Source organism: Odocoileus virginianus, chromosome 25, assembly GCF_023699985.2.
Source record: "Odocoileus virginianus isolate 20LAN1187 ecotype Illinois chromosome 25, Ovbor_1.2, whole genome shotgun sequence".
NCBI lineage: Eukaryota > Metazoa > Chordata > Mammalia > Artiodactyla > Cervidae > Odocoileus > Odocoileus virginianus.
This window is the reverse complement of record NC_069698.1, coordinates 28,868,836-28,880,798: the sequence shown is the minus strand read 5'-3', so window position 1 is coordinate 28,880,798 and position 11,963 is coordinate 28,868,836.

The window sequence follows — 11,963 nt, the reverse complement described above, 5'->3', positions numbered from 1 at the left end:
CCACTCCTGTACTCTTGCCTGGAAAATCCCATGGACTGAGAAGCCTGGTAGGCTATAGTCCATGGGGTCGCAAAGAGTCAGACATGACTGAGAGACTTCACTTTCACTTTCACTTTCAATATAGCTACTTAAGGGCCTTTATTCTGTGACAGTCTTACTGGTGGGAGGTTCATGCTTGCTTAGTCACTCAGTGGTGCCCGACCCTTTGTGAACCTTTGAACTGTAGCCCACCAGGCTCCTCTGTCCATGGGATTTTTCAGGCAAGAATATTGAAGTGCAAGAATATTGCAGGCAAGAATAAGGAACTAGTTTCTTCTCCAGGGAACATTCTCAACCCACGGAACAAATCTGCATCTTCTGTGTCTCCTGCATTGCAGGCGGCTTCTTCATCCGCTGAGCCACTGGAGAAGCCTCAATGGTGGAGGGTGATTTCCTCAAAAGCAAAGCATCACAGGGAATTGTTTGGAATGGAAGCATGTAGAGGAGAGCAGTGTTCCCTATTCTTTGACTCTGCAATTAGTAAAGATGATTCTTTCTTTGGAGAGAAATGATGCTTCTATTCCTCTGTATTTAATCTGTTATATTGTTAAATAGCATCCTTAAATATCATTTCCAGTGGAGGCAGTGAGGGAAAGATAAATGAAGAAGAAGGCAAGAACTTGGAAAATGATTGCAGATTCTTTATGCCATGGATGTCTACTGCTAATTTTGCCTGAATAGAAAGTTTCCTGTATTTAAGGGGAGATATGGGCTTCTCTTCTGGCTCAGTGGTAAAGAATCCACCTGTCAATTCAGGAGACATGGGTCTAATCCCTGGCTTGTGACGATTCCCTGGAGAAGGAAATGGCAACCCACTCCACTATTTTTGCCTGGGAAACCCCATGGGCAGAGGAGACTGGCAGGCTATAGTCCATGTGGTAGCAGAAGAATGGGACACAACTTAGAGATTAAATAGCAACAACTTTCACACCCACATCTGTGGGGCAGAGATAGGGAGATGGTTCCCAGTTTTAGACAGTTACTTTGGATGTTGCTCCCTGGCTTGCCATCTCTGAAATCTCTCCTGCATTATAGCATTTTCAAAATGAAACGTAAGAAAGACCCTTCTCTTTAGGAGTAAATACAAACGAACAGTAAAAGTCTGCAGATAGATACCTCCTCTACAACTGTTTCATAGAATAGAAAAGTGGCAGGGCTCATCTTCATTATTTTATTTTGTGTAGTGCCTTTCACAAGGAGAGCTCCATTTGATAATTTGATGATGAGTTATGATGATGATTAATTAAAAGTGAAGTATTATTCATGATAATTGAGGGATTAAAATGAAAAGTTTTCATTTCAGAATGGTGCCAAAAGCAAATTTTTACATAAATAGTATTACCCATCATTAGCTTAATATGCTGGCATTCTTTCCAGTGAGAACAAATTTTAGGTGATATTTGATAATTGCTATTCCACTTACAAATGTAACAAAACCATCTATAATTCTACCCCCCAAAATAAAGTGTTTTTTCTTCTTTCCAAATTTACATATTTATACATAATAAAAATGGTCCTATGAGAACACACAACCCTTTTAAACATTTATTTAGTTAGATAGTTATTTAGAAGATGATGATATTCAACACAGAATATGAAAACCCTTCTACTAACATGTTTCATAAAGATCCTAGAGACAGAGATTCTGTTATCTTATTATGGCCTAGATTGTCATTATATAGCATAGAATCACAGATATATTATTTACTTCTTCAGAGAAATCTCTGTCTTTATCCAACTTTCTCTTGTATTACATTCCTATAAAATTCTTGCTGAAATATGAAGAATATCTTATAAAAATTTTATACTGTTTGCAGTACTTTCACATTTATCTCTTTTCTGTTTCTGTATTTCATAAAGATACTAATAGGCAATTATTTCCTATTTTTCAGATGCATAAATTAAGCTTCATACAAATTTGCTGAAATTTTCACAAGTAAAATGATAAAATGAGTCAGGACTAAAACATCAATTTCTAGTTCCTAAACATATTTATATCAATAATCATCATCAGTGACTTAAAAATCAGAGCAGAATTAAAAAATTATCATTTTTGGCCATTGTTAGGTCTTTCTGCTTCATCTTTGTTTTATTGGCTAATATGGGACTTTAGTTCCAGGATTGCTGTTTCACACCCACCGTATTTGTGTCATTATTTTAGTGCTCCACATGAGTATTACAGTATGAGTAACTTTTCTCTTCCAAGTTAAATACAATTACTTATCTTCTTACACATCCTTTTATTTAGTGCAGCAAAAGTTCCAGCAGTAGATCCTAAGCTGAACAGCCACTGGAAACCCAAACTAGTCATGAATGGGCTGAGCTTATAGGAAGCAGGTAGACAGCAAGGGAAAAAGCAGAAAAGAAAGAGTACATATTGGGAAGGGATTAATACATTAATTAATGTATTGCTACATTAATTCAAAACCATAGGCTTCCTAACTCCTTGGAACAATGGCTGGACATGAATTCCAATCCGGTGAATCAAATCCTGCTCATTGTGATACTTGATTATCTTCATATTGTCTTCTGGCCCATTTCTTTTAGAACAATGCAAGAGCCTTGGTGGCAGAGATTATAATAAAATTCAGTCAAATAAAATGTTTGATCAGTAGGGTTACTGTTTAAGATTAAGATTACAAGTTTTGCATCCAGGCAACAGGGTGTAATTCCATGAGAGAAAGCTATTTCTCATTATCAACTTCAGCATGAGAATTTCAGAAAGTAAAGGCAAATGGGGATAGATAAGGCACAAAAGTCAATAACATAGCTTACCAGCAGTTCTTGAGAAAGAAATCTTGAGTAGTGAATTTACCCTCTAAGCGATGGTTATAGGGCTAAAAGTTAAACCATCTTGAGAGTAAATGAAACATTACAGTCTCATTAGAGAGGGAACTTTTGAAAAGTTATTGAAGTATAGTTGACTTAGAAGATTATATTACTTCCAGGAGTGCAACATAGTAGTTCAATATTTTTATAGATTGCCCATCGTACAAAGTGATTATAAAATATTGACTATATTTTGTGTGCTATATGTTACATACAGTTACTTATTTTATAAGTGGTAGTTTGTAGCTCTTTATCCCCTTCATCTCTTTTGCCCCCAACACCTCCCCTCTCCCTGTGGTAATCACTACTTATTCTCCAAGTCCGTGAGTATGTTTCTGCTTTATTTGTTCATTCATTTTGGTTTTTAGATTCCCCATATAGGTGAAAACATAACAGTATTTGACTTTCTCTCACTTATTTCATTAAGTATAATATCCTCCAGGTCCATCCATGTTGTTGCAAATAGCAACATCTTATTCTTTAAAGGAGATCAGTCCTGGGTGTTCATTGGAAGGACTGATGCTGAAGCTGAAACTCCAATACTTTGGCAACCTCATGAGAAGAGTTGACTCATTGGAAAAGATCCTGATGTTGGGAGGGATTGGGGGCAGGAGGAGAAGGGGATGACAGAGGATGAGATGGCTGGATGGCATCACCGACTCAACGGACATGGGTTTGGGTAAACTCCGGGAGTTTGTGATGGACAGGGAGATCTGGCGTGCTGTGATTCATGGGGTCGCACAGAGTCGGACAAGACTGAGTGACTGAACTGAGCTGAACTGATGCCTTAGTAATGTTCCATTTTTTGCATATATATATATATATATATGTATATATGAACACACACATATGTACTACACCTTCTTTATCCATTCATTTCCTAATGAGCACTTATGTTGCTTCCATATCTTGCCTATTGTAAATAATGCTGCTGTGGACATTGAGGTGATGTATCTTTTTGAACTAGTGTTTTTGTTTTCTTCAAATAAATGATAAGGAGAGGAATTGTTGGATCATATGGTAGTTCTATATTTAACTTTTTGAGGAACTGCCAGTTTTTCATAGTGGCTGTACCAATTTACATTCCAACCAACTGTGAGCTAGGGTTCCTTTTTTTCCACATCCTTGTCAACACTTATAATTTCTTGTCTTTTTGATGGTAACCCATCTAATGTGTGAAGTATTATCTCATGTTGGCTTTGATTTGCATTTCTGTGATAATTAATAATGTTGAGCATCTTTTCACATACATGTTGGCCATCAATATGTCTTTGAAAAAAATGCCTATTCAAGGTTCTGAGAGTGAGAATTTTAGGTTTGAGAGCAAAGATCAGTTGTGGGAGTAAGTAATTTCACACACTATATCTATTCTGGTGTGGTCTGAGATTTTCTTACATGGGAATTTGGTGTTTAACTGTGCAAGGCACTACCAAGCTTTTGGGGGCATAAGCAGGGATAAAGCAAGTTCCTTGAATTTATTTATTTTTTTTTTAGCTTTCAAGCTATCATATTTATTTTTAATATTACATTTATTTATTTTTTAATTAAGGATAATTGCTTTGCAGAATTGCCTTGGTTTCTGCCCAACATCAACATGAATCAGCCATAGGTATACATATGCCCCTCCCTCTTGCACCTCCTTCCTATCACCCTCCCCATCCTACCCCTCTAGGTTGTTACAGAGCCCTAGTTTGAATTGTATAGGTGCTTAGACCCTATTAAGTATCAAAGAAAAGGAGCAGAGAACTAAAACAGGAAAATATATATGTAGGCTTGAGGGGACTGTAGCCTGCCAGGAATTCTCTGTCCATGGAATTCTCCAGGCAAGAATACTGGGGTGGGTTGCTATTTCCTTCTCCAGGGGATCTTCCCAACCCAGGGATCAAACATGGGTCTCCTGCATTGCAGGCAGATATTCTACCATTTAAGTCACCAGGGAGGCCCCCACAATAAACATGGAAACGATAATCTTTAAGCAGGCTACTGAAAGGGGGGTCAACTTTATCTACTAGGCTTCTGAGTTGAGGCACATGGATCCCTGGCATTAATTACTTTATTGTATTTGAGTAAAACTCTCAAATTATATGAAGGATAACTAGAAAAAAACCCTATGAAATATGATACTGAATCTATTATAGAGTATGGTCAATGATTTTGTTCTTTATCATATAGGATCCTAAGAGAAACTTCTGTGTAGTCCAAGTTCCAGAGATATTTCTGCTTAATAATAGGTTTTGTTTTATGGATTCTCTAAATTGTATAATTGACCACGTTTGAATTTTAAACAATTTTGTTGAAAAGGAAATGTGTGGCTCAGTCATAGTTTTGTCTTCATTTGACAGTTTTGTTCTTGTTCTCCTTCATTCTTTTGCTCCATTCTTCAATCTGCCTATTGCATCTCATGTCTTGCCTTTAATTCTTTTTAGATGAAGTAGGTTCAGTAGTATGCCAAAGAAATGTTGAATCACTTGTGGTTTTCAACACAGTGCATGCAAAATTAGAAAAGCTATTTTAGTGTCTCAGGTTGTAGTAAGAGAACCAAGACAATGGGAGTATGTACTAGTTTCCTGGAGCTTCTGTAACAAAGTCTCAAAAGTTGGGTAACTTAAAACAAATGCATCTGCTCTCAGTTCTGGAGTGCAGAGATATGAAATCAAGTTGTCTCTGTAGAACCATGCATACAGTGAAGACTCTAAGGTGGATCCTTCCCTGCCTCTTCCCAGGCATTCCTCAGTTTGTAAACACATCACTCAAATACCTGTCTCCATCTTCACATGCATTCTTCCTATGTATGTGTCTAAATATTCTTCTGAGTTCCAGATCTGCTACCATGAGGATAATATCTCTCCAGACACAAACAAAACTTTATGTTTCAAAAGTTGATTACAGAATTTTACAAATAACATCTGAATTCAGAATTTTGTTAATCTCTATGCTAAAATCTTCCCTACCTCCCCACCCCCACCCCCGCCAGGCCCACTATGATTCACTATTACCGCATCTTAACTTGATTGTATCTACAAAGACTCTATTTCCAAATAAGGTCACATGTAATTCAACTCACAGCAAATAGTGTCAATAGTAAGGATACAGCAAAAATTATACTACAAGCCAAGTGTTGGCCTCCCTCCCCAATAAGTTTTGTTACAATTTCCTACTACTCAGCTCAAGTAGTTGTACAAGTTTGTGTTTCTACACTCATCTCCCAATCTTTCTACTTTCAGTGATATCTGCTCTGTCTCTATATTTGTATCTGAATTCCCCCTCACTGTATGCTTGTGCTAAGTCGCTTCAGTCCTGTCTGACTCTTCGTGACCCCATAGACTGTAGCCTGCCAGGTTCCTCTGTCCATGGGATTCTCCAGGCAAGAATGGGTTAGGTTGCCATGCCCTCCTCCAGGGGATCTTCCTGACCTGGGGATCAAACACTGTCTCTTATGTATCTTGCATTGGCAGACAGATTCTTCACCACTAGCACCACCTGGGAAGCAACTTCAGATGAATAATTCATGGACTGAAACAACCATATGATTATTTCAGCTACTAAAAAGCTTCCTCCTTCCAGATGACCCACCCTGGACTCCAGTGAGCAAGTGATACCACATTTCTTCATAGTCTCAACCTCTATAGGCAGAGGATCTCAGACAAGCCACCTGACTTAAGGAAAGTAAGGAGTCTTCACTGACCCCTGTTCCTGTATGAAACATTTATCAACTTAACACTCATGGGATTTGAAGCCAGATTGAGATGAGTTCAAGCTCCAATTTTGTAAACACTGAGGCAGACTGTTCTGCTTAAGCTTGGAGAGGCACAACCATGCGTAAAACTGGGTCCCAGTTTTCCTGACACTCCAAAGCTTAAAGTGCATTGAGAGTGAGCTCCACAACTCTCATAGAAAACATGATGGTTCATCAAGAAAGACAAATCTTGTTTACAGAAAACTCTAGAGTAATTGAATAAAATGTACTTGTTGGTTTTGCCATTTCTGAGGTATGTGAACTCACAAATTAATTCAACCCCTAAAGTATGACTTCTTTATGTATAACATGAAGAAAAAATAGCTTATAGTTTGGTTGTAAGAAATAAACAATATTTAAATTCTTGTTACTGCTCTGTCACACAATAGATGCTTAATAAATGTTAGTTCTCACACATTCCATATAAATATCAATAGAGCCCATGATATTATCAGTATCATTCTATTATGCTCTGCTTTGGGACAGATTTTCAGGACATATTTAAATTTATATTGTTAAATATTTATGCCCATGATACTCCTAGGAATTTGCTTTAACTTCCTTTGCAATAGTTACTTGTTTACACTTACTTTTTTCTCCACTACCCCAAATTATTCACCTATGTTTGCACAGCTTTTGCAAGCCACATCTCTGAGATTAACCTTTTCCTACCTAGCTAACCCCAAATTTTTCAAGTTAACAGATTGAGATGGTGCATAGAATTATAGTCGGCATTTCCCCTCCTTTTAAATGTTTAGGTCTCCAAAGGCTACATGAACACCTAGTGTGAACTGCAAGCAGAACATCATTATTTAAAATATGCAGAATCTCTCCAATTGTTGACCAAATCTCATTTTAAGACAAAGGACTAAAGCACGAAGGCCATAGGTAAATGCAAGAAAAGTTCATCTGAAAACTTTAATTAAAGAAACACTGTTTTTTTTCAGCCATTATCAAAGGTTAACTAAGGAATTCACATATTACATATAATTTCAAAATACAGGTAAAAGTGAAATGTGGCTAATTTGTTATAATTTATAAAAATAACATAATTACAATAAAGTAGTTTGACTTGTAACTAAATGACTTCTGTTTGTTTTAAAATTAAAAAAAAGACTAAATGTCTATTCATTCACATTTGAAAGCAGATAATTTAACAGATTTCATTTTAGGGTTGGGGGAGGGAGGTGGGAAGAAGAAAGAAAACTTTTCAATATAGGGACCATTTAAACATCACTGCATTGTTTGGATAAAATTTGACAATAGAAGGAAAATGTCATAACATATTTATTTCCTCATAATTTCCCCTTCCTAATGGATATCGATCTTCAGTTACCATAACCTGAATATAGTACCCAATAAGAATTCTATAACTCTTTATGTTATGTTATCATTAGCCCAAGTGTGATCACAGACTTTATGTATCTCGAAGTTCACAATATTTTCTGCTTTGTGAAATCAGGATAAAATCTGCTTTGTGATATTAGGGTCAAGGCAAGTGGAGACTCAGAATGACAGCTTTTGAAGAGCTAAAATATATATAAATATTTAAAATAACTAACCTAGGCATATGTGCTTGGGAAATATTGGAAAATGTCATAATAATATCAATACATACTTCCCTAATGTGGAATTATTATATTATTATATTTTAGTAACATCCTCAAAAATATTTTCTTTACTGATAAGTAATTGGCATTATTTCTATTTTCTGTCTTATGTTTTATCCAAGTAAACATCAGTCAAATTTTTTGTTCTTTTATGTAAGTGTGCTATGTTTGGAGTACATGAGGTCTGTGGATCTACACATATTTTTTTTACCCTTGACTCTTAAATGCTTCATGGTAGATTTCCAAAGAAAAATAATATTCTTTCATAACCACTATGTAGTTTAAATTTTTAGAGGATTTAACATTGAAGTACTCTTTATGTTTTCTGCTCTACATATTCCAATGTTGTCAATGACATTCTTTATGACAATTTTCTGCCTCCAATCTAAGATCTAGTCAAAAATTACATATTGTATGTAGTTTCCTTTAATCTAGAACATTGCTCAACTGTTGTCTTTCATGACAGTAACATTTTGGAAGACTACAGACCCTTTCTTTTCTTTTTAGCAATGTATCTTATTGTTTGTTAGAACTTTCTTCACATGTAGTCTTATTTATATATGTATCTTGGCTCTCAATTCTATGTGAAACATACTGTGCACTATTTGAAGTGTCAAGTTAGGAAGTTCAACATATGTCTGTCTATCCCTCAATGGTGATGCAATTTAGAACATGTCAAAACTGTCTTGTTCCTCCACTGTAGAGTTACCATATATCCCTTTGTATCTTAAAAGCAATCTGTAGAGAGACCTTCTAAGACCATGAAATTTCTGCTGCACATCAAAAAATCCCCCTCTGTATTTAACTGGAAAAAATATTCTTTATGAATGCAAAATGAAGATTTTCTAACTCCTGTCCCTTCTCTATCTTTATTGATTAGCATTCTATTTTTAAGGAAGAGCCCTTCCTTTTTCTTTTTTTTTTCCTTATTTACTTGTTGATTATCAGTATGGATACATGTGTTTCTACTTATTTCCAATGGTTTATAATTCATTACTTTCCCTGCTTAATTATCTTGTTCTAGGCTTGGTTCAGAGAAGGCAATGGCGCCCCACTCCAGTACTCTTAGAGAAGCCTGGTAGGCTGCAGTCCATGGGGTCACTAAGAGTCGGAAACAACTGAGCGACTTCAATTTCACTTTTCACTTTCATGCATTGGAGAAGGAAATGGCAACCAACTCCAGTTCCTGGAGAATATGACTGAAGCGACTTAGCAGCAGTAGCAGCAGCAGGCTTGGTTAATGGGATCACCTTCAAACTGGTGATGGATTTCTTTTCTGCACTTTTTTACTTTCTGTCACAAATAAATTATTCCAGACTCATCTCACCCTGTCCTAGACTGCGAGTTAGTAAATCATCTGAAGATTCTGGCTTGATTTTTCATGGGGAGAGTTATAGAGATATGTGGGCTCTCCACATGTTCATTGACACTGGAGTTTCTTTACTTATTGGCCTTTGCAAAAGAAAGAAGTAGTATTTATAACATAAATTCATACTGATACTTCCAGCTGTAGTTCATCTCAACATAATCCTTCCCTCCTTGCCCTCCAACCATATTTATATTTTCCTTCAACTAGAGTTTAAAGACCCTGGCTTCTGGCAATGTCACTACTCTTATTCATTTGCTGAAAGCTACACATCCTCTGTAATAATCTGAGCATTGTTTCATCCAAACTATACAGAAAGGAATTCTACTAAAAGATTTTCAAGACCTCTTTGCCTTTAACCCCAAGTCCCAGAATCCTACTCTTAAATTGGTGGTATATAGTCACAAAACGGGGCTTCCCTTGTGGCTCAGATGGTAAAAATCTGCCTGCAGTGCTGGAGACCCTGTGTTGGAAAGTCACTTTGATTAAATCTTTTGTTTTATTTACCTTTGGTTTGCTTTTATCCCTTTAAGACAATATTGAAACACAGCTGAGTTCATTTGTTTCAGCTATTTTGTTTTTTTCTAATTCTCACTGTTGCTGACATAGTTTGAATTTTGAATATGTAAAACATTAACATGCTTCCAAGCATGTTCCTATAAGAAAGGTATTCTCAGAAGAGGGTAATTCTCTTTTTTCTCTCTTCTCCTTTCACTCATACCTTCTCTGTAATAATTTCATTGTTTTCTGGTTTGCCTTTTTAATATTTTTTCTTAAAAAAGAAGATATATGCATGCTTTCTTTACACACATGTATATTTCTTCTTATGCTTGCTCTCTGCTTTAATTTTTTTTTTTTTTTTTACAATATATCCTTAGGGGGAAAAGTGATCTTTTTTAAAGAAAACAATATCAGCTACATGGAATGTGGAAGTAATAATACAGAAGAGAATACAAAAAGGAGAATGAATCCACAGAGGACAAACATTGCACCCTCATGTTGAGGATAGTAAGGTAACTTATCATTTCATCACATACAGCCTGTGCCAGTCCACACTGAACTATATGCCTCTCTCAACTTCTCACTACAAAACTAAAAATCTATCTTTTCATTTTTGTCTCCTATTCTCTGTGGAAGAACTCTCCCTTCTCTCAAAAGCTAGTCTTTACTTATATTTAAGATGCTGTTTCTTCCATTTCATTCTAGATTTCCTATTTTGTCAATGTGGTTTTCTTCTTTGAATTATTTGCCTCATAATAGAAACATTTCCCACCATATTCCATGTCTTAAGTACCCCCTTTATCCTTTATCTCTTTCTTGACATTTCACTCTCACTCTTTATTGTAGAACTTCTCAAAGTGTTTTATAGTTCTTAGACACTTCTCTTTCATTCACTCTGTAATCCATTTCAGTATTAATTCTTCCCCAGCTTTCCAATCAAATTTTCCTTTCTAACACAAGAGGGCAGAGTAGAAGGACATGTGCTCATCTCCTGTGAGACCTCCAAGATTACAACTTACTGCTGAACAACCATCAACAGGAGAATGTTGGATCCGACCAAAAAAAGATATCCCAGCTCCAAGGGCAAAGGAGAAGCCCCAACAGGATGGTCTGAGGTGTGAAATCACATTTAGAATCAAACCCTGTACCCACCAGAGACACTTGGAGAGCTCATTATAAGCCTTGTGCACACAAGAAGACCCCACAGAGACCAAGCCAGACCTGCCTTTGAGTGACCCAGGGGCAGGGGCTCTGGGTGCAGCAAACCTGGGTGTGGCATCAGCCCTGTTGGAGGTGGTTACCATTAACTACACCATAGGGTTGCCAGAACTCACACAGGACTGGGGAAACAGGCTCTTGGAGGGAAAAACAAAACCAAAACACCTTGTTTGTAACAGGACCCAGGAGAAAGGAGCAATGACCCCACCAGAGACGGACCCAGACTTGCCTTTGAGTGCCCAGAAGTCTCCAGGAGAAGCACGGGTTGGCAGTGGCCTGCTGCAAGGTTGGGGGCACTGAGTGTAGCAGTGCATGCACAGGACATTTTGAAGGAGGTTGTCATTATCTTCATTACCTCCACCACAGTTTGCTCTCAGTTCAAACAAAAGGGAGGGAACACAGCCCCACCCATGAATGGAAAACGGATTAAAGATTTATTGAGCATGACCCCACCCATCAGGACAGGACCCAGTTTCCCCCACAGTCATTCTCTCCCATCAGGAAGGTTCCATAAACCTCTTATCCTTATGCCTCAGAGGGCCAAGAGAATGAAAACCAACTGATCACAAGGACTGCAGTCTTGTATAACTCAATGAAACTATGAGCCATGTTGTTTAGGGCCACCCAAGACTGAGGGGTCATGGTGGAGAGTTCTGACAAAGCG